The sequence below is a fragment of the Mesoplodon densirostris genome, chromosome 10 (genome assembly GCF_025265405.1).
Source record: "Mesoplodon densirostris isolate mMesDen1 chromosome 10, mMesDen1 primary haplotype, whole genome shotgun sequence".
Classification (NCBI taxonomy): Eukaryota; Metazoa; Chordata; class Mammalia; order Artiodactyla; family Ziphiidae; genus Mesoplodon; species Mesoplodon densirostris.
In genome coordinates this window covers 32940990-32965373 of record NC_082670.1, presented here as the reverse complement: position 1 = coordinate 32965373, position 24384 = coordinate 32940990, and the positions used below count along the sequence as shown (strand labels likewise).

Below are 24384 nucleotides of genomic sequence, written 5' to 3'. Positions count from 1 at the left end.
GAAAAAATGTTCAAACCTATTACTAAGCAAAGCTTTCAAATTCAAACAATGCAATACTGTTCTCAACAAATTGGCCAAAACCAAAACCCAAGTATAATGCCCAGGACAGTCAAGGGTGCTGTGAAATAAGAATCCTCAAACACCACTGACGAGAGTGTAAATTAGTCCACATTTCTGAAGGCCCATCTGGTAAGATGTATCACCAGCCTTAACACTAAGCAAGGATCTTCTCTGAGGAAATGATCAGAGGAATATTCAAAGATTTATGTACAAGGGCAGTTATAGCAGCACGATTCATAATAACAAAAATCTAGAAAAACCTAACTGTACTATATAGAAAAATGGCAAAATGAATTATGATATTATCAATACAAGGAATAATATGTAAACTTTAAAACTCATGTTTTTGAAAACTAAGACACAGGGAAACGCTCACAAAATGATGCTAAAATTCAACACCCTTAATAGGATAATTCCATTTTGTAAAGAAAATATATATCACACGTTTTGTATGCATTATAAATGCAATATGTATTTATATATGTATAATATATACTTATATGCATTATAAATGCAAATTTATTGCACTATAAGTGCAATAAATGGTGGCAGATTCAGCTAAATATCCAACAAATATTCACACTCCTTTTCAGAGTGTAGAGTTTTCACTGGAAAGTGGCTGCCCAGCCAGGGACTTCATTTCCCAGCATCCCTTGTATTCCCATGGCACCATGTGACTATTCCCACCAATGGAATACAGGCAGAAGTGATGTGCAGCACCTCCAGGCTAAGGTGGTTAGAAAGTGATGTGCCTTCTCCGTGCTTTCTTCCTCCATCTGCCAACTAGATGCAGAGGACCCCAAAGCCCTAGGGAATGAAAGTGCCATAAGATGGAATGAGCCTGGGCCTCTGAATCACTCACTGGAGGGCTGACCACCAATCTGTACTATGTTGGACAGAGTAAAAAATAAACCTCTACTGTGTGAAGTTATAATTTGGAGTTTTAATTGTTTCTTCAGCAAGTGTTACTCTAACTAATACACACATATAGAAAAATTACTGAAAGGTAAACTACTAAATTTAATCTGATGCACTGTACGACAAAGTATAAGGTAAATTATTTTCAAAAGTGTATTCTTTCTACCACAAACATGTCTTATTTTATAACCAATAAAGATATTAAAAAATAGGGACTTCCCGGACAGTCCAGCAGTTAAGACTCCATGTTTCCACTGCAGGGGGCAAGGGTTCTATCCCTGGTCGGGGAACTAAGATCTGCATGCCGTGAGGTGTGGCCCCCCCAAAAAAAGATATTAAAATAAAAAAGCAGACTTTAGAGGGCAATGCTATATAATGAAAACTCTCAATAAAGTACTGAATAAGGTTACAAAAATTAAAATGTAGAAAATTATAAAGACTCAAAGAAAAAAATCTAGATGTATAACATTTAAAAATCTACTAAAACAATTCCAGACAAATGATTGTTCAAAAATGATCCAAAGTTAAATGAAAACAAACTAGGAAATACTGCAATTTATACAATATATGAACTATTAGTAACCTTTAATATGTAAAGAGCACTTATGAAACAAGTGAGGGATACATACAATAACTGGGGGAAAGATATAAACACCTAGTCACAAAATAAAAAATACTAACGCACACTTATAAAAAGACTTTCAAGCTCACTAATAACCAAATAAATGCAAATTAAGATAATCTTTATCCTTCTATCAGATTGGCAAACATTTAAAATATTGTGAATATAGCATTAATGTGGCTGAAATTATGATGAAATGGAGGGAGTTCAAAATGGTATCATATTTTCAACAAATAGTTTGGCATGATAGGAAAAAAAAGCCTTTAAAAAAGCCTTTGACCTTCTACATATTTGTCAAAAGAAGTAAACAAGTATGCAGAAGTGCTTCAACGGGGAAAAAAGACGAAACAACTTAGATACCCATCTGTGAAGTACCTGTTAGATAAATAAATCATGGCATGTGTGTGTATATTCACATATTAGAATAATAGACAGACATAATTTTAAATTATGATGAATATCTAAATGTACTAAAGTACAACAGTGCCCACAATATAAAAAAGCAGGATACAAAACAATACAGATAGTATAATTTCTTAATTGCTTAAAAGTATATATGTATAAGAACTTACGTTGTAAGTGCATAAGGAAAAGTATAGAAGGATTTTTATCAAAATGTTCTCTCCAAGGGGTGGGACTATGGGTGACTTTCATTTCCTTCTTTATACTTTTCTATATTTTATATGTTTTCAACCAGGAAAATATATAAATTTTACTTCTACGTTTTTTTTTTTTTTTTGTGGTACGCGGGCCTCTCACTGTTGTGGCCTCTCCCGTTGCGGAGCACAGGCTCCGGACGCGCAGGCTCAGCGGCCATGGCTCACGGGCCCAGCCGCTCCGCGGCATGCGGGATCCTCCCAGACCGGGGCACGAACCCGTGTCCCCTGCATCGGCAGGCGGACTCTCAACCACTGTGCCACCAGGGAAGCCCAACTTCTATGTTTTATTATGAAAAATAATAATAAACATATACAAAAGTAGCAAGAATATATTACCCATTGCCCAGCTCCTATTATCACACATGGCTGACTTTATTTCATCCATACCACTCTATGCCTCCTACCCCTGGATTATTTTAATGTAAATCCTGGATATGTCATATATACATGAGACATAAGGACTTTTTATAGTTAACATACTCAAACTCTCCACTGTATTATTTTAGAGTAAATATCTGATATTTCATTTGCAAATAAATGCTTTAGCATGTATCTTTAAAACATACCCATAATAACAAATCACACCTAAAAATTAGTAATTTCTTAATATCAAATATCCAGTCAGTGTCCCAATTTCCCCAATTATCTCATAAATGCCTTTTTACAGTTGGTTTATTTAAATCAGGATCCAAACAAGATTTACATTTGCACCTGGTTGGTGTCTTTTGTCTCTTTTAAAGTTTATTATATAATGCCCCGCCATCCTTTTCCAGGCCATTTGATTTACTGAGAAACATATGGGTCATAGGCCCAAGAACTACCTGATTGCATCCCCATGGTGTCCTTTACCAGGCTTCTCTATTCCCTGTATTTCATTTCAACTGAGATTTAGTTTTAGTGTCTAATCAACTTCAGGTTCTATTATATTTTTAATAAGACTATTTCAAATCAACTGTATTATTTTTATAAGCAGACAAAACAATAAAGCTTAAAAATATTTTTAAAGGAACTCAAAGAAACACCAGTCTTTCTAATTCATCCATTTTAGCAATTCATTAAAATGCAGCATCCAAAAGATTTTTTGGAAGGCAGGCTAAACCAATGCTTTTTCACAGGAAGGATGCTCAGTGACTATTGATGGTCTGATTTATTTTCCAAACACACTGCTTTTACAGTTTAAATCCATCTCCCCTTCTGCCTCAGTGCTGAAGTCCACCATCCTCTGAGCAATGGCACACCCTCCAGTGGAAGCTTACATCATCCTATAATTGCAATTGTCTTCAATTTTCCTTTCTTTCTTTTTAAAAATAATGTAATGTAAGTACATAATTGAAAATTTGGAAATGAGAGAAAATGAAAGAAGAAACCACTCCTAATTTCACCCCTCTAACAGAGTCATTGTTACCTATACACTCTGTACCGTCTTTATTAGGGATAATATTTTGTACCAAATTGTAATCCGTGAATACTGGTTTTAATATCCCTTTCATTAACATTAAATACATTTTAAATATTTGTAGCTTATGTTAAGGGTATAAAAAATAGCAATAATAAATATAGTGTGTCCATAGCCCAGCTTGAGGAAGAGAACTTTACTAATCCCCTACACAGACTCTATGGCTTCTCCCTCTTCCTAGCCTCACCTCCCGTCACTATCCTGATTCTTTGTCTATGCTCACTTGGTCTTATAGGTATTGCCACATGCACGTGGATGTCTAAAAACTGTATCATTGGTTTTGCATGCATCTGAACCTTATGTAATTGGAATCACACTGCAGCTATTCTACATCTTGCTTTTTTACTTAACGTTATGTTCCTGAGAGCCTTCTATGTTGTCACAGCTGCTATGGTTCATTCATTCTAACAGCACAGCTAATATAGCTACATTCCACAGTAAGACTATGCCACAGTGTGTACTGCAATTTCTGCACATAAAATTATACTGTAAATATCTTGTCACAATGCTATGTATCTTCAAAATAATTATTCATTATAGTAGAGTATTATGCTGAGAGAAGAACTATTTAATTTTATAGTTACCCAACTGTTGGACGTTAATGGTGTGTGTATGTGTGTGTGTGTGTGTGTGTGTGTGAGTTTGCTTTGTAAATAATGCATCAGGGAAGCATCACTGTCTAAACAGCATATTAAATATTTTGTATTATTTCCTTCGTGGAGGGATGTGGGAAGATGGTCCACAGAAGTGGTATTACTGGATCAAATGTATGAATGAATAACATGATTCTTTAATACACTGTAAAACTGTTTCATAATATTGTAATGACATCAGAATTGGGGATTATCATTAAAAACGGGTTCTTTTGCCAATATGTTAGAATAGTACTTTACTGCTGTTTTAATCTACATATCTCTTATTACAAAATTGAACATTTTCCATATATTTGTTCAGTGTTATATTTAGTTATTCAAGTGCTCTACCAAGGTTTTAGTACCTTTCTTTTTAATTTGTTGAGCATTTCACATAACAAAGATTAATTCTGTCATGTTACCGCAAATTTTTTTCCCAGGCTATTGTTTCCCCACTGGTTTTTTACGTGAAGAAATCTTTGATTATCCTGTAACTTGATGGACTATTCTTTCCCTTTTTGAGTGTTTTTCTTTTGTTTCCAAGCAATATTCAATTCTACTGATTTCCTATGCATTTACATTTTGCACTTAATTGTTTGATCCATCTGCAATTCATTTTGATGAAGTCAAATGATTTTTTCCAAATTGCTAGACATCAAAATTATTTATTGAATAATTTTCCTTTCCCCATTGATTTGCGATGCCTTCTTTATGATTTATTACATTATTTCTGCAAGAGTCTATTTCTGAACTGTCCTAGTTCACTTATCTACTTCCTCCTCTTCTGCCGGCCCCACGGTGTTTTAATTACAAAGGCTTCATAATGCATTTTAATATCTGGTAGGACTACATATTTTAATATCCAAAAGATCTAATTCCCTTCCCCCCAAAACCATTTTCATAATTCCCCTTGAGGTTCTCATCTACTTATTTTTCCAAACAGACTTAAAACCATCTGGTGAAATTTTTTAAAATCTTGATGGGACTTTGAGAGGAATGGCATTAGACTCATGAACTAATTCCAGAAGTATCCAAATCCTGAATTTTAATCTCACCATTTAGAAATAAGGTCTTTAATCTCTTTAACTCTTCTTGGTTTACAACTAAGCAATCTGTAGTTAATGATTATTTTATTCTTTTCTTTACAGTATTTATTCTCTAAAGTTACTATTTTTATAACTTTCTGCATTGGCTTTTTGCTTTGATCTCAGTCATATGCAATGATACCTTTATGAGGCTCCAATAAAGTATAATGCCAGTGGACTGTATGAACTCAATCTTCCTTATCAGGTTCAGGAATGGTCATTTTATATATTCCTTTTTAAGTGGTTTGTAGAAGTTAGAAGTTGAATTGATTGAATGCACTTTTGAAATTAATGAGATTATTACATATTTTCACTTAAACCATTTAAAATATTTCATTTGATTCATTATGTGAATCAAATGAAAATATATGTATATGAAGCCATTCCTACATTCCAGGAGTATAACCCACTTGGGGATGGTGGAACATTCACATACTCTAGTGTTGAAATCTACTCACTAGAATTTTATCTAATATTTTTACATTCCTAAGCAAGACTGGTATAGAGCCTCCCTTTGGGGACTTGCCAGATTTGTTATCAGGGTCATGTTTGCTTGAAAGTAGGATCTGGAAGTTTTCCATCTTTCTTCTAAATCCTGGAACACTTTACATAACACAGGAATCACTGGTTCTTTGAAAGGTTAAAAAAAAATTCCAAAGTCCTTTTTATATTTTAAAATATTCCACCTGGCACCTATGTCCATGTGGACATTACCGTGCTTGTATACATGACACTGTAAGATATTGATCTCTAATGGAACGGGGAGTAGTTTTATTGTAACTTACTGCCTTTTCTTCCCCAGCTGAAAAGGGAGTAAATGTCCAAGATGATGAAGACCTAGGAAATAACCCATTTTCCCAGGCTTTGGTTCCAAGAGCCTCCTTTTTAGAGGCCCATCAAGGAAGGTATACAAGGTGGTCAGAGAATACTGAATGCTAAACCATCCAAATTTCATTGAGGCTGAGCAAATTTGGCAACCACAACTTTACCACTGACATATGGAACTAAGAAGCCTAAGATCTGAAAAGACAAGGGGATCACCAGTCTACCCCAGGTCACCTCTAGTTCTGTGGTAAAGGTATTCCAAATTTTTAGTCCACAGAACCATCTGTTTCAGCTATAGAACACTGCATCTCTTCCACAGCAATAAAAGCTCGTAACTCTAAGGCTTTCTCTGCTTACTGCAAGGCTCCTGGACCAAAGACCCTGCAAGCACTTCCAGGGGACCATAAATAAAAGATTTAGCATCGCTATGGGCTGAATGTTTGTCCTCACCCCCCAAATTCATATGTTAAAGCCCTAGCCCCCAATCTGATGGTATTAGGAGGTGGGGCCTTTGGGAGTCAATTAGGTTAAAATGAGTCACAAGGGAGGAACCCCCATGATGGGATTAGTGTCCTTATAAGATGAGGAAGAGACACCAGAGCTTCCTCTCTCCACAAAGAAGAGGTCATGTGAGCACACAAGATGGTGGACACCTACAAGCCAAGAGGAGAGGTCTCAGTATAAAACTTACCTTGCCAGCACCTTGATCTTGGACTTCCTAGCCTCTAGAACCGTGAGAAATCAATTTCTATTATTTAAGCCACCCAGTCTATGGTATTTTGTTATGGCAGCCCAAGCTAAGACGAGAGGGTTGTGGTAATATCTGCCCAAAAGAACGCTGAGCTGCAGCTATACAGACTGCGTAGCCTGCTGTAGAGTGAGATACCCCTTAGGAGAAACAAATGGTACGGAGTCTGAACCAATTACGATTGAGTGTCTACTAGAACATGCAAGGACGGTGCCGTATGAACATATGTGACAATATAAATAGCACTCAAACAGTGACAATGCCCAGGAATGAGGCTGTGAACAGGGCAGTAACTGCAGATGTAAGTGTGCACAGAACAATCTGCTCTTTCTTGACGAAGACACATTTCAGTTCATGTCCACATTCACAGGGGATCCATGAAACGTTAGAGATAGATGAAATGTTAGGATTGTCAGTCAAGGTGATGAGTGTTAGGATAGTCTGGCAGGAAGACAGGGACCTCAAAACCCTCTTTGGCACTAGGATTCCATGATTCCGTTCAGGATTTCACATATGCAGGCAGTCTTTTTCTCCCCTCAACAAGGGCAGAGACGTTGTTTTCACACCAGTCATGGCCTCACACAGAAGCTTAATCCCTGGCTGGAAGGCAAAACATCTTTGTGGCAAAGCCAAGCAGGAATGTGAAGTGAAGCAGAACGAGAAACATTTTATTGCTGTTTTGGATGCCAGGGGTGGTTCGGTGTATGATTGGGGGATTTTTTAAAATTAATTAATTAATTTATGGCTGCATTGGGTCTTCGTTGCTGTGTGCAGGCTTTCTCTAGTTGTGGTGAGCAGGGGCTACTCTTTGTTGCAGTGCATGGGCTTCTCATTGTGGTGGCTTCTCTTGTTGTGGAGCATGGGCTCTAGGTGCACAGGCTTCAGTAGCTGTGGCGCGTGGGCTCAGCAGTTGTGGCTCGCAGGCTCTAGAGCGCAGGTTCAGTAGTTGTGGCGCACGGGCTTAGCTGCTCTGCGGCAGATGGGATCTTCCCAAACCAGGGCTCAAACCCGTGTCTCCTGCATTGGCAGGCGGATTCTTAACCACTGCACCACCAGGGAAGTCCCTGGTTTGGAGGGTTTTTTTAATGACTTCAAAAGGCATCTTAAAAAGCCATACTCTTTTGGCAGTTCCAAGATGCAACTGCTGCTACAAGTACTAACGCTTACCAGCAACTGACTGATGGACACACTGCTTTTCTCAAAAGTACCCTTTCCCCCCTGGGGCTTTTCAGACCAAACTAGGTTTTGTGTGTGTGTGTGTGTGTGTGTGTGTGTGTGTGTGTGTGAGTGTGTGCCCATGCACACACAGAGACATAGCACACAACTGAAAGCCAAATGAAATTCAACAAATTTACCATTTTTAGGGTTAAATTGTGGAAAAAGAAAAAACTATTGACATGCCTTTTCATTTGAACTGTTTAGTTACTGCAAAATTTTCTTCCTACCGGTGGGAAATTAAACTAACAATTCTAAGTTAATGACTTGAGGGTAAACAGTTCCTTCTTTTATATAATGAATTGGGTTCACCAAGACTTGCGTGTAAGTGAATTTCTCCTGTCCCTTTAAAGCAAGTAAAGGCATGATTTCAGCGAATTCCTAGGCTTCATGAGAAGCTTCAAAAGAAATATGATTTTTCGCCCTACAGTTGCACATTAACTCCACATCTCCCCAACACCTGTTATGCATAGATGCGGGGAAGCATCCACCCTTAATGTTGTTTTCACAGGTGATGTCATAAAAATAAGAAGAGTGCAATAAATTATTCCTAAAGCTGAATGTTTTCAATGTGAAGATTTTATTTCTTAGACTGTCTCCTTCCTACTATTTTAGGATCAAGATGGTCCTTTCTTTTATAAGAACTGTAGTGATAGATGTTAGGTTTTTAAAAACATCCTTCCCTGGCAAAATAAAAACTTGGTAGCCCTAAGCCAATCCCCCCAATTTTGTTTTGGTAGTTTCTTGGTCCAGACAAACTACATTTGAGAACCACTTGTCTACAGCACCCTCTGAACCAAGGAATTCAGGGTCAGTTGTCCAGTTATCACTAGTTCTCATCTACTTATCACAATTGTGACCAGACAGCCTTGGGAGCAACAAACAACCTACAGAAAATTTAAGTCTAATTTTAGTCAATATTCAGGGGAGGGGAGGATGAAAAATTTTATGGTTTATAAATTTGTGGTCTGTAAGTTCCTGGTCACTCTGGAACTTTATCCTCCATCCACAGGCCCCTCGCTGTACCCTATCCAATCCTTATCCTCAAAGTTATCACCTCCCAGTTTTGAAATCAGCTTCAGGGTGCTGCGCCCACCTTTGCTCTTCCCACCACTAATCTGGGAACCCCAAATCAAGACACTTCACCCTCCTGGGATTTTGAGAAGTCAGCCTTATGGCACCCAAGGCTTTTGAGAACGATTCACAGCGTTTTGTCAGCCAAAATCCCACTGAAATAAATGCCCAAGGCTAGCTTCTCACTACTGCAGCATCTCAACCAATCCAGGTGATTCTAAAATCCATCCGCCCAGAAAAGCCCCACTGAGTGGCTGGCTTGGGAAGCCAAAGCTGAGGAGGGTCACTTGGCCCTCCAGAGCCTCCAAACGGAGAACAATGGCAAGAAAATCAGCTAGGATAAGTCATGACAGGCTTTCAACTATTTACAAGACTTTCTCAACCAAGAATACGTTAATGTTACCATAAAGTTAAAATTCCCTATTTTCCAGGGATTATAACTACTTTTAATTTAAAACTGTGTGTTGGGCTTCCCTGGTGGTGCAGTGGTTGAGAGTCCGCCTGCCGATGCAGGGGACACGGGTTCGTGCCGCGGTCCAGGAAGACCCCACATGCCACAGAGCAGCTGGGCCCGTGAGCCATGGCCGCTGAGCCTGCGCGTCCGGAGCCTGTGCTCTGCAACGGGAGAGGCCACAACAGTGAGTGGCCCGAGTACCGCAAAAAAAAAAACTGTGTGCTACTTAAATTTTTCTTTATTTAGGTTTTCCCCAAAGTGAATTTTTTAAAAAAAACCATTCCAGTAAAAAAAAAAAAAATCCATAAACACTAAATATTTTAATATCTTTATTTACCTTGTCTCTAGCTGAGCTAACCAGTGACCTATATTTGTTGTGAAGAGTTAATTTCCTAGAATAAACATGCACATAAACATACAAATGTGACAATATTTTGAGTTATATGAAGCTAATAAAGGTAACATTTATTGGGCCAGCCACTGGGCCACTGGGCACTTTACTTGGATTACCCCAGTTAGTCCTTACAACAGACCTATAAAGCAGGTATTACTCCTATTCCCATTTTATAGATGAGGTTATAAATGAGGAACTTCATTACTGTAATTTAATCTTCAATAACCCAGAATTTGAGTTCAGCGTTTACTCTGGCTATAGAAAGGTTGAATAAGTATATTAGAAATAAAACAGCATTGTAGAAGGCATAGTTAACCTCCCAGAAGGTCCTACATCTTAAGACATACTGAAGAGCAGATGCTAATTGCAAGCCTTCCAACAGGAACTGTTTGGGAAGGTTCTGTCTGAAACTATACTATGTTAAACCACTTTAAAATTCAGACTTGCACTAGTTAAGAGTGAGTTTTCTCTCACTGTTACCCCAACAATTAGTCCAAATTAGTAAGGCCTCTATAGATGACACAGTACAGTGGATGTCCACTGTCACTCTCCCCATGTCCATTTCCCTCCTCCCTCAACAGTACCCACAGCTCTGCTTCCCCGACCCTGGTGCTTTGAGGAAAGCTACACTCCCCAGTGTAGGGATAGGCTAATCAGGAAAATCTCCCATCCCTGCCAATCAACAGAAGGCATTCACCTGGCCAATGTGACTGGCTATGGAAGGAACACGTGACTCAGTTCAAGCCAATGAAATGCAGGGTTGGTTTGCTGGGGAGGGGCTTCTGGGAAAGACACTTTCTCAGTCTTTTCAAGAGTTAGGGCAAGGGATGCTTCTTTCTTTCTGGCCAGAGGGACGTGCAACAATAAGCCCAGGAACTTCTGTGGCCATTCTGCCGCCAAGAGAGAGGCCAGCCTGAGGATGGACTGATACCATGGAAGAGCGGCAGAGAGATGGGAAGAAACTGGACTCCTGTTGTCTCACATGCACCCTGTAGTCCGTCCCATCCCTGCTTTTTGCTAGTACAAGCCACTTAATTAATTCCCTGTGCTGTGGGAGCCCCTTTGAGTTCAGTTTTATGATATTCACAACCCCCAAGTAATCCAAACTGATAAATTGGAAATAAGCACTCATCCACAGCTTTTTCCTAGCACTTGCTCAGATTTTGCTTGGTCCTGTTTCAAGTGGTTTTGTGTTGTTTTTCTTGAGAAAATATAATGGGCTTTCAAGAAACGCTTTCATGAATTAATGAGTGGCCTTGGGCAAGTCACTTGATCTCCTTGGGTCTTTTCAACTATAAGAAGGATGAAGTTTGATTAGAGGGTTTCTGGTGCTCCTTCCAGCCCTCACAGCCAATGGTTCTATGTAGCTGACCCAATATTGCAAAGTTTCACACTCAAACAAACGAAAAACCCTCTTTGGGTCCTAAAGTAGAAACATCCCTTTTAATATATTCCAAGCGATCTGCATCTCTTGGTCGGTCAGATATTTTCCATTTGTGCCCTGATACCCATCCCCGATCTGTCTCCACTCAGCTTGCACCCCTAGAGGTTCTGATCTCTGCACAGCTTCAATATGGTCCCTGCCTCCTGGCTTCTGGCTGAGTACGCTTAATGGGAGGCACCATCAGGAGACGGGAGAACTGACAGGGAGTTCAATGAGGATATCCATTTTCTTGGCTCTTCCCCGGCCATGTTGCTGTAGGTTGACTGCCTCCTACCAGAGACAGCCTTTCTGTACAGCTTCTCTTTCCAGTTCTGATAACCAATCCCTCCCTCTTCTTTTTAGGCCCAGGTATGGGAACAGCTTCCTGACATTGCTAACCCTGGGATGCTTCAACATCCCGTGCTGGTTTCTCTTAACCCTGCTGATGCTACTATAAGCAGTTCCTTCAGTAGAGACTCTTGAACTACTCCATTTGAGTGAACCATCTGTTTCCTACTGGAACCCCAAGACACAGTGGCTTAAAAATTAAATCAAAATCAGGCACAATAAAAAAGAAACAGAAGCAATCAACTGTGAGTCTCACAGAAGAAACAGGAAAAGTGTGGAACTTGCCAAGAAAAAAACCTGCACACACCGAAAGAGTCAAATTAGACACCACCACCCTCCTTCCCCACCGTCACTAAGAATTTGTGGGAAATAGTCATCTCTTGCGAGAACAGGGTTTAAAACTGAAAAAAAAAAATTCTGTTTATACACAAACCTATTGACCCTCCACACAGCTTGTGTGTGAGATCTGGCAGAGGAATCATAGCTATGTGCCCATTTTCTAGAGAGACAAACTGAGCCTGGAGAGAGAACACAGGGCCAGAGCTGACAAAAACACTAGAAATGCCCCAGGGCCAGTTCAAAGTCTCCTTGGTCCAGGAATCTGCCTCTGACAGGCTCTGTGGAGTTTCTCAGAGTGGCCTTCTGTACCAATTCTCCAGAGGTGTTTAATTCCCACTTCTAGAAGCTACCATCCATGAACATCTTTTGGATCCTTCACTATCTGCAACAACTCTGCAAAGTCAAGAGAGACGAGACACGATGCCCTCAGCCCCATGCCAAGTGACGCTGAATTCCAATACGTGAAACCATAAGCGCTGACCATTTCCCGGACACCTATGGATGTCCAGGCGCAGAGCAGCCAACCTCCCCTCTGTGGGGCACTTTCCACACCACATGGATCAAAGAAACGATTTTATGACCCCTTCAACATAAAGCATTCAAACACCCAGAATGTCGGAGAAGCTACCTGTTTCACGATTAAGAAGCTTAATCTCTCAGGGTCGTCCTGCTTCCGTGTCTTCCTCTTTCAGCATCCTCCGGAGCCAGGGCCTGTAGGGGTGACCCAGAAAGCACATTCAGGATATCTGGCTTCAACATGGGGACAGATCATATCAATCAGGGAGGGACTAGAGAGGCAGCCAAGGATGGAGCCCTGAAGAACCCAGCAGTGGATGGACCTGCCCGGGAGGAGGGCCCTGAAAGGTCCCTGAGGGTGGAGAGGACTTAGGAGAGAAAGACACTCAATTCCAGTCTTCTAGTCACTCAGGCCCCAAACCAGGAGTCATTGTGACTCCCCTGTTTCCTTCACACCCCACGTCCAATCCATCAGCAAATGATGCCAGCTTTATCTGCAAAATGTATCCACCTCCACTGCTACCACTTTGGTCCAAGCAGCTTCTCTCATTAGAATACTGCAATAACCTCCTAGCTGGTCCCCCTAACTTCCATCCTTGCCTGTCTATAATCCATGTATCATGCAGGTTGAACTGTGTTATGGGTCAAACTGTGTCTCCCCGCAGTTCCTATGCTGAAGTCCTAACCCCAGGACCTCAGAATATGAACTTATTTGGAAATAGGATTGAAGCCGATGTAACAAACTCTTACGATGAGCTCACACATCATACATTGAGTAGGGTGGGTCCCTAATCCAATATGACTGGTGTCCTTATAAAAAGGGGAAATTTGGACACAGACACCTACACAGGGAGAGCACCATGTGAAGACTGGACTCATGCTGCCCCAAGCCAAGAAACTACCAGAAGCTAAGAGAGAGCTCTGGAACAGATCCTTCCCTAGCGCCTTCGGAGGGAGCATGACCCTGCAGACACCTTGGTCTTGAACTTTTGGCCTCCAGAACTGTGAGATGGTAAATTTTTATTGTTTAAGCCACCCAGTCTGTGGTACTTCGTTATGGCAGCCCTAGAAGACCAATACACCACGCTCCCCACACCAGCCTAAAAATCACTCATCTGCTCAAAACATTCCTATAGCATCTTACGTCTCTCAGAGTAAAAGACAAAGTCCCTGAAATGTCCTACCCGGCTCCATGACCTGCCCCAGCCTCCTCTCTGACCTATTCTCCTACTCTGCCCTTCTTCAATTTCCTACAGCCACAATGGCTTCCTCAAGCATCCCAAGTAGGCTCCTGCCTCAGGGCCTTTGCACATGCTCTTCCCTCTGCCTGGAACACTGTTCCACTAGGCTTCCTTCACTTCCTTCAGGTTTCTGTGATAATGTCACCTTCTCAGTGAGACCCTCCTGACAACCCCAGCAGTCTTTCCACCCTCCTTCCCTGTTGTATTTTTCTTTGTAGTGCTCATCACCACCTGACATTTGTTTATATTTTTATCCCTCTTTCCTCACACTAGACTAGAAACTCCCTGAAAGCAGGGACATGGAATTATGGTATGCCCCAGAGCCCAGCACATAGTAGGTGCTTAAGTAATAGTGGCTGAGAGATTTATTTGCGGACTGAAAGAAGCCCAGAGAAAAGAGAGTTGCAAGAAGGAGGAAGTTGTCCACGGTGTCAAAAGTAGCAAAGGGTCCAGAAAGATAAGGACCGAAGTGTCCGTTGGGTGTGGTAATATGGAGGCCACAGGTGACCTGAGAGGGGACAGCTCGTGTGGAAGCAGGAGCCCCTCGCAGCAAACCCACCAGGTCCCTCCCCTGCGCCAGTCACACCTCCCACAGGCAGAAGCCAACCTGAGCGGGCTGCCTCAGCGAAGGAGCAAAACCCGAGGGCAGATTCTTTCTAGGCGTCTCGTGAGGGAAGGAGAAAAGGGAATGAGAAAAAGAGGGGGTGAAGGTTTGAGGAAAGACTACAGCAGAATGACTGGAGCAGGTGAGGTCCCAGAAGCTGCACGGGCACCCGGGTGCAGGAGGAAGGTTCCCTCTCACCAGGAAGAGGAGGAGGGGTGTGTCCTCCTCTGAGTGGAAGGAAACCAAGCTGGGATGAGCCCAGATGGGGATAACTGCACGAGGCGGGGAGGCGAGAACCTGAGTGAGCTCGCTGCTGAGCCAGGGGACCTTGTCAGTAATCAGTGAAGGCAGGAGGTCTCCTGAGTGACGAAGGGAAGACAGGGAGGAGGGCTGGATGGAGTGGGGACCGTGGGGAACATCCTGCATGGTCAGCCCTGAAACCGAGTACCTCCTCGAATTCTGTGCCCCACGTACCTCCTCGCCTTGTGAAGTGCCAACCCTCACAGGAGAGAGAGCCAGACGCTGGCCAGCATCACTGAGGGCTCAGCTGAAACAAGAGGCCGTGGGCTCAGACACACACAGTCCACATGGCTATGGGTTTCTGGGACAGGCCCTTGGCAGCATGGATTTAGGAGAAGGGTCTTCCTCCAACTGAAGAATTCCGCGACCCCAAACAGCTCCACCCCTTTCTGTCAGGGCTGCATCACTCACCCAGGCCCCCAGATTCAGCCCTTTGAGCCCCTCTGAGTCCTCACTCTCCACTGCCCTAATTCCTCCCAGTCAGTCACAAATCCGGCCTATTACACTGGTGTGCTGGGTGCGACCCAAGTTAAAACCCTCACACACCAGTCCTGTGAGGTGTTCTGAGTGTCTGTTTACAGTTGATAAAACTGAATTTTGATGAAGTCACCTGCTCAAGGTCACACAGGTAGCAAGTGGCAGAGCTGGGGTTTGAAATCTTCCATCTCTTTCCTCTTGTCCACATTCATGCCACCACCCTGGTCCAAGGCCTCAACGTTTCATTCCTAAAATTCAATGTGATCAATGTCTTCTAACTCACCTCCCAGCATTCCCCTGTTACAGGGCACACATCCGAATGAAGCTTCTTACAACACTGTTTTGTTTTCCTGTTCCAATAAAATTTTATTTACAAAAATAGGCACCAGGCCATAGTTGGCCTGTAAGTCACAGTTTTCCAACCACTGATTTATAGTCTTCATGGAATTATGAAAAATTTTGTCCATTATTTGTTCAAATATTTTCCCCTCTCCCCTTCCTCTCTCACTGGGACTTCAATCACACATACGTTAGACCACTTAATATTGTCCCACAAGTTGTCAATGCTATGTTTTTATTTTAAATATCTCTGTGCTTCTTTTTGGATAGTTTCTGTTGCTATGTCTTCAAGCTGGTGTCTCATCTGCTTTAATCTCAAGCAGTGTGTTTTTTATTTCGGATGTTGTATCTTTCAGTTCTAAAAGTTCCATTGGAATCTTCTACTTCTCTCCTCTTTTACCATCTCCTCTCCTTGTTGAACATGTGGAGTGTGTTTATAATAGTTCACAGCATTGTTTTTACCTATTCCCGTCCCATGCAATTGGAAGGGCTCCTTCTTCAATCTTGCTTCCCACACGCACACTCCACTGCACCCCATCCAGGATGCTCCTCCCCTTTCCATGCACCCCTCAAGGCCCAATGCCAGGACATTCCTCCCCACCCCATCCCCATAGCTCCACCCCTCTGAGCGCCCTGCTCACGCCCCAGCTTGCTGAGCAATCCCTGCTCTTCTGAGTTCACTGCACTTAGCTTCTCTTGGCAAGTGTTCCATTTGCTAAGTTTCCGTGTAGATGGCACACAATTTCTTGAAGGTAATTAATATATGCGTTGAATGCTTGGAATTGCCCACTGCTCAACACAGAGTCTACAATGGTAAATGTTACTTGATCTACAAAACAATTCTGATGAAACACAGATGATATACTTCTAGAAGTTTTTCAGAAAATACAAAAGAACTGGGATGGTAACTGGAAGGGACACAGGGCCTTCTTGAAGTTTTGGAAGTGTAACTATTCTCCCTTTGCAGGAGCACCTAGAGTCTGACACCCTGTACCAGCCACTGTAATAAGAGGGAGGGTGGCTGGATGTAGCTCTCCCTTCCTTCCTGCTCCTACATACTCAAGGTCTTGGGATCCCTCCTTAGGTACATGCTTTCACACACAGAGATATCCTATCTTCCTCCCTCTTCAAAAGAAGAGCTTAAAATGTGAGCAGTCCAAATCTGGCTGAGTGGAGTTCATGGTGATTAGCAGAATGGCAGAAGGAAGAGAAAGGATACTCCATATCTGGAAAACTGGGAGTTGGCTCTAACCTACTTTGACTGTCAGCCAGGGACCATACAATTCTGGGATTCTTGGGGTCACAGAAGGAGGATGGTTGAGAATGGTGAAAGTCAACAAGGCACTCAAGGGTCATCCAATCACACCCCATTCAGATAGAATGGGCAGCACCTGAATAACAAGGGTCTGGGAGGAATCTATGGAGGGGAAGGTGATGCTGCCCACCAGATGCCCAATAAGAAATCAAGATCTCCCCTAACCAGTGGAACCAAAGGCACAGTGTGGTCCTCGTGACACAGTGGAAATACCAAGAGCTCTGGAGTCAAGCCTGGGATCATATCCTGACCTCATCACCCAGTGGCTGTCCAAACTTAGGCTGGTCACTTCCCCTCTCTGAGCCTGGCTCTGCGTGAGCTAATGCGAGGCCTAAATAAAACAAGACATGTAGGAAAACATCCAGCGCAGTGCCTGGCATTATGTAAGGGGCCCAGTAAGTGTGGCTCCCCTCCCTCCTTCAGATCTCACAACTCTCAACCCTCCCTAAGAGGAGCAAGTGCAGAAGCTACAGAGCATTTCCCAGGGGGAAGGTCTGCAAAGAAGGATGGCCAAAGTCAGCTAAAGGGAGGAGGACAAAAGGGCCACCCCACGGCCTCAAAGAGAGAAGCACTGGACCTCTGTAAATGCCAGGGTTTCAAAACATTCAAAGCTTCAAGCCTCAGACCAGACCCAAACAGGAAGTTTGTGACAAACTTAGAAAACATGCAGGCATGACTGCAGGAGGTTGACACCACTCAGAAAAGATGAAAATGAGCACTCCTGGGGGTGGGAGGCAGCGTGGAATAAAAGGAGTGTGCTTGGCCGACATTCCAAACACATACAGCTCCTCCGGGTGTCGGGAGCACCTGCCCTGTGCTCCTCTCCTCACCCCAAGCACGTGGGCCAATCCCATGTGGCTGCCCTGGTTTTCTGGCTTCCACATGGAGCCTGTCAACACCTCCCCACTCTCTGTCCCTCCCCTCCCTCCCCAGGCATCAAGGGCAGCGGACATTTTGAACAGCTCTCAGGGGCCTGGGGATGTCAGGTGTGTGAGATCATTTTTCAGCTGGGAGAACTTAGCACAGAAAAAGGCAGTGATGTGCGGAGATCCCACAGGGCTCTCGACCAATGTCTTGTTGATCCCAGTGTATGTTTCACAAGGCCCCCTGGCGCTCCACAATGGGGTCTCCAGGCTGCCATGTTTTCTCCTCTGAAATCCTGCCTGGGACTAACATTTTCATTTGTACTGTTCACACAGGTATGGGGAACCATAACCTCAGTTCACTTACTTGTAATGGCAGGAAAATACAGACACGCCTAACCTCCATGATTTGTGTCCCCAACTGGAGTGAAAACTAGAAGGTTCCTTCCCCTTTGTTCCCCTTTGTTGTTAATCTCCTAGCATGTGTGGACTGAGCCTTGATACCAGGCTGTATGTTTGGTGGGTGTGCTCCAGAAAATACTTGGTAAATTAATAAACAATATCAATGCCATTTCTACTACCCTACCCCCCACCAGACTGTGTCCCACTGGTCCTGATCCACCCTCCGCAGGCGGGTCCCTGCTTCCACCCCTCCCAGGTGAACCGCCCAACTGTAAACTCAGTCCCCTGATTATCAGCCTCAGTGCCCGCCCCTCCTCGGCACCTCCGGCAGTGGTTTCCCCACCTCCCCAAGTTAGGTTCCTTTTTAAAAAAATGACTCATTTAGGAAGAGACAAAACCCAAAACTTCAATGGTGAAGATAAAACAGCACTGAGTCTCTTTAAACACCTCCTACTCCATGTAGAATTTAGATCCGATAAAGACTCCCTAAACTGGACCGCCTAATTTGGAACTTTACAGTATACCCAGTTCTTCTAACAAAAAAAACATTTCCAGTAACGTCTTCTCTCTGAACTTTTCAGGGTCTTCCTTAAGAATGCAGGTGGCCTCAGGCCTGTAGTCAGTACCTTTTTTAAAATGTGGGAATGAGAAATTAAAGTCCACACTTGCAAGTCCTGGGTCAAAAATTAATTATTTCATGTTTTACTACATTTATGATTCTGACTTACTGGACAAAGGACATTGACATTATACCATTGGCCTAATGAGAATTATGGGGAGTTTTTTTTTGTTTGTTTGTTTTTTGTAAAAAGTAAAATTTCTTCATATGTAAGCAGTTTACAACATATTGTGCATGGTATTTGAAAGGAACAAAACTGTATGATATAATACATAGAATCATAACAGTTTAGGGCTCAAATGTGCAATTAGGATGATCCTAATCCAGGGGTTCTCAACGTTGGCTGCATTAAAAAATTCCCAGGCTCCACCCCCAGAGATTTGGATACATTTGGACTGTAGTGGGGTTCTGACATTGGTTTCTTTCTTTCTTTTTTATAAGTTTCCTGGTGATTTTAATGTGCATCCAGGGTTGAGGACCACTGATCTACTGCAGATAAGAAAACGGGGAGGTCTAAAGAAATTAAGGTGCAGCCCAAGACCACACAGCCAGACACAAAACCAGAACCAAATGTGACATTTACAACTCCCCGTCCAGATCAGTAGTCTCTTTCAGATTTTCAATATTCACTGAATTGTTAAAACCTTTTTTTTTTTTTTTGCGGTACACGGGCCTCTCACTGTTGTGGCCTCTCCCGTTGCAGAGCACAGGCTCCGGATGCGCAGGCTCAGCGGCCACAGCTCACGGGCCCAGCTGCTCCGCGGCATGTGGGGTCTTCCCGGACCGGGGCACAAACCCGTGTCCCCTGCATCGGCAGGCAGACTCTCAACCACTGCGCCACCAGGGAAGCCCTTTTTTTTTTTTTTTTTTAACTTGGAGGACCAATACAGAGTTGCTGACTTTTTGTTGTGTCAAGCAAGGGTATTTTTATAAATATCTATCAATTACTGTCACTGCTTCCTGTCAAGTCTCATGCTCATGCACACACCGGCCACCCTCTCCACCCCAACCCCACCTAGGAGGTAAGATTGGACCATATCTGGCCCCTGCCCACAGTCTCACTCACCTCTACTCACCCTGCCCCTCACCAACATCCACAGGACAAATCCAAACAAAACCCAGGCCTCCAAAATTCTCCATCTCCCCGTTTCCTGAACCTCCACAATACGGATTTCTGAAAGTGCCTTCCCTGACCACAGACTACTTCCTAGTCCCTCCATACCCACCTTTGGCCTTCCTCCTGAACAACACATGACACCTAATATTTGTACAAGTCACAGCATCCAATATTTACAATTTGTTCTTCCACACACATGATCCCTTCCAAATTTCTCCCTAATCAAGGATGTACAGGAAACTTTTTTTAAATTGGAGTATAGTTGCTGTACAATATTATATAAGTTGCAGGTGTGCAATATAGTGATTCACAATTTTTAAAGGTTATACTCCATTTATAGTTATTATAAAATATTGGCTATATCCCCTGTGTTGTACAATATATCCTTGCAGCTTATTTTATACCTAGTAGTTTGTACCTCTTACTCCCCTACCCCTATCTTGCCCATCCCACCTTCCTTCTTCTCACTGGTAACCACTAGTTTGTTGTTATCTGTACATCTGCTTCCTTTTTGTTATATTCACTAGCTTGTTATATTTTTTTAGATTCCACATATAAGTGATATCATACAGTATTTGTCTTTGTCTGACTTACTTCACTGAGCATAATGCCTTCCAAGATTTACTGGAAACTTTTAAAGAGGGCTACCTCTGAGGAGCAGAATTAGGGGATGGAGTGGGGAGGTGGGAAGGAGGGGTTGTCTTTATACCCTTCAGTCTGAGTTTTGGGCAAGCATATATTTTTTAAATGGGACAAAAATAACACATACAGGGATGTCCCTGGTGGCACAGTGGTTAAGAATCCGCCTGCCAATGCAGGGGACACAGGTTTGATCCCTGGTCTGGGAAGATGCCACATGCCACAGAGCAACTAAGCCCGTGTGCCACAACTACTGAGCCCACACACCGCAACTACTGAAGCCCGTGTGCCTGGAGCCTGTGCTCCGCAACAAGAGAAGCCACCGCAACGAGAGGCCCGCGCACCGCAACGAAGAGCGGCCCCCGCTCGCCAGAACTAGACAGAAAGCCTGCGCGCAGCAACCAAGACCCAGCTCAGCCAAAAATAAATAAATCCAAAAAAAATCACACATACATACACATACATAATAAAACAAAGCAGGTTACAAAATACACCTACGGTTTGTTTCCACTTTGTAAAATACAGAAAATTGTTGGGGAAGTCTCCATACCCAAGTTTTCAATGTAAATAATACCTAGGTGGTGGGATTACGGGTGAGGTTAATTTCACTTCTCTTTCCTCTTTGCTTATCTTTATTATGTTTTATTTATGTAATAAAGGAATAATGAAAGTTTTAAAACCTGAACCAAAGCATTATCTGCTCTCTGAAACGTACACAGTATCAGGAAGCCAAGGCACCAGAGCAGGACCCAGTCTGGTGTGTAGAAACATCTCCCTTTTTGTAAAACGCAAGATTTCTCCCCAGTCAGGCTTCTGCAGCCTGCCTAAGGGTCGAATCTACCACTACAACTGACCCTAGCCACACCCAGGCCCTGGCAGTTCCCAAGAATAGATGTAGAAAAGATGCCCTAGCACAGCGGCCAAGTCCCTTATGGGACCCATCTGGCCTCGTCAGCTTCACCTCCTCCTGCTCCCTGAGTTTGAGCCACATGGAGCAGTTGTCCTCTCCTGAGTGTCTCCTCGGGTCCCCCCTGCCTCTAAGTTTCTACCCAGGCTGTGTCACCCACCCCTACTTGTTTCCTTCCTGAGTCTCTGCCAAGGCAAGCAGCCACGCCTACTCCAAGTAACATTCAAACCCACAACTTGAAGATCAGGAGCCCAGAAACTCTTGCAATGGAGCGTAAACTGTGGAATTCTCCACAGTCCCCACTGCTCCCCAAGCCTAACAAGGCAAAGCAGAGGGGTGAGAGCATCTTCCAGGCAGCAAGAACCACAAGCTCAAAGGCCCGGAGCTCGTAGGGTGTGTGATGAGTTCGGGGGAGGAAAAGGCATTTGGGATGTCTGGAGCATCTCCTAGCACATCCAAGGCTTAGCAGAAAGAAAAAACCAAAGACACTTAGCAAAATTTACAAGGGCCAGCACAGAGAGGCCCAAAAGCGAAGGGCTCTCAGCCTCTCATCTGCTACTCATCCTTCCAACTGCTTCCCCACAATTCACAATTGAAAGCCCTTCCAGTGTCTAGTTGGGTCGAGGCCAATAGGAGTGGGTGGAAAAATAGGGATAGAGAAAAAAGAAATGAGATTAAGCAACACCACACTGAGAGAGGCTGAGGGCCTCCCTGTGCAACACCAAGTGGCCTTGGGTGATGCTTGAGGGGGGCGGGGACACGGTGCATAGCCCTGTCCTTGATGTCAGCCCCAAAGGTGAAGGACGTTTGCCAATTATCCAAACTTCCGGGACCCTCCAGAGACATTTCAAAAGAACTGTGAGACTTCAAAACTGCCGAGACACAGACTGGCCGTGCTCCACTCCGATGCCTCTGTGGCCTGCGTGAGGCCTTTGGGGAAATCCTCCAGGAGGCCATTGGACTAGCATCACCTCCTGTCCTGTAAGAAGGAAGCCTGCGACAATTCTTTTTTTTTTAAATTTATTTATTTTATTTATTTATTTTGGCTGTGTTGGGCCTTCGTTGCTGTGTGCAGGCTTTCTCTAGCTGCGGAGAGCAGGGGCTACTCTTCGTTGCAGTGCGTGGGCTTCTCATTGCGGTGGCTTCTCTTGTTGTGGACCACAGGCTCTAGGCGCGAGGGCTTCAGTAGTTGTGGCGCACGGGCTTGGTAGTTGTTGCTCGTGGGGCTTAGTTGCTCCGCAGCATGTGGGATCTTCCCGGACCCGGGCTCGAACCCGTGTCCCCTGCATTGGCAGGCGGATTCTCTTTTTTTTTTTTTTTAACATCTTTATTGGAGGATAATTGCTTTACAATGGTGTGCTAGTTTCTGCTTTATAACAAAGTGAATCAGTTATACATATACATATGTCCCCATATCTCTTCCCTCTTGCATCTCCCTCCCTCCCACCCTCTGGCAGGCGGATTCTTGACCACTGCGCCACCAGGGAAGCCCGCCTGCGACAATTCTGGCTCCTCACACATCCACCTCCATTGGGCTCAGCCACCCGGCTGATGGTGCGTGCATCTGACCAGGAGAGATATATAGCTCTGTGAAAGCACCGTGCTGTTTCAGGCAGGGCTACATGCCCATCATCTCTCTTGCAGACACTCAAAGAGACCATATGCTCCTGTGACCTCATCTCTAGCTTATTCTCTTTCCTTCTAAAAAACCCTCCCTATTGGCTCTCAGTGGGCATTTACTAACCAAGTAGAAAACCAATCCTCCAATCCATCATCTCCTATCATGTGGCCCCTCTCCCAGGGCTACAGCCCTCCCTGGGCTCCGCGCCAGCTCCCTCTGAAGAAGTCCCCTCAGGCTCTGGTGTGGTAATGGCATCTCCCCTATGTTGTTGGTCCATAGGTACCATCGCTGTTGGTTCCCTGAACACTGGAATAATTACTGAAGTCTCTTCAATTAAAACTTTGGAGTGAGGGAAGAGCTCCAAGAAAACTCAGGACCTAAGACCTGTATGGAAGAAAGTTGGAGTCTCCGTGGAGACTGAGGAGATGTACACACTCAGAACAGCCGATAACACATCCTGAGGGCACGGTGGGCAGTCCCCTGCCACTGTCTGTGACGGGGAGGCATGGGGGCTGAAATGGCTGGAGAAGGGCTCACGGAGGAAGTGAGATCTGAGTTGGGTCTCGAAAATGGATTCAATTGGGTCAAGTGCAGAGGAAGTGGGAAGACCATCCCAGGCAGTGGGACCAGCACACGCGTGGCACTGACCACGGGGTGGGTAGGGCCCCGCTGCGGAGGAAGGAGAACCAGAGGCAGTGGGGGGTACACGTATGCATTCAGGAGTCAGACAGAATCACTCTGAGCCCACCTGTGCCTCTTGTTAGCTGTGCGACTGCGACGGGGCAACTTACTAACTCTCTAAGTACCAGGATGAAGATGAGGATAATACCGGTACCTACCTGCTGGGGCTATTGTGAAGACTAAACTAGAGGATGCACGGAAAATGCTTAGGATGCTGGGTGCCTGCCGTCAATGAATGTTATCTGTTACTCTTGCTACAGTCAAAACTACCCAGTGCCCATCCTGCTGATGCAGACAGCATACTTTCTTCTTTAACCTAAGAAATGCAAGAGCCAGCAGGGCACTGGAATGCCCAGGCAGCCAGGGGGTGGTGGGTATTCTCAACCACACACACACACACACACACACACAGGCACACACAGTTCTCTGCCCTTATTGGACCACCTACTGCAGCAACTGGGCTCCCTAAGCTTCCAGCTGGAGAGGGCAAA

At 43.9% G+C, this 24384-nt stretch overlaps 1 protein-coding gene across 11 annotated transcripts in view; it reads right to left on the bottom strand.

Annotated features, from left to right (window-relative positions):
- Nucleotides 1-24384, bottom strand: part of TRERF1 (transcriptional regulating factor 1) — a 207661-nt gene that overhangs the window by 109385 nt on the left and 73892 nt on the right. For all 11 annotated transcript variants that reach the window (XM_060110163.1, XM_060110165.1, XM_060110162.1 and 8 more), the window contains exon 3: nucleotides 12881-12963. The gene's annotated coding sequence lies outside the window, so the exon portion shown is untranslated. The remainder of the gene's footprint in view (nucleotides 1-12880; nucleotides 12964-24384) is intronic.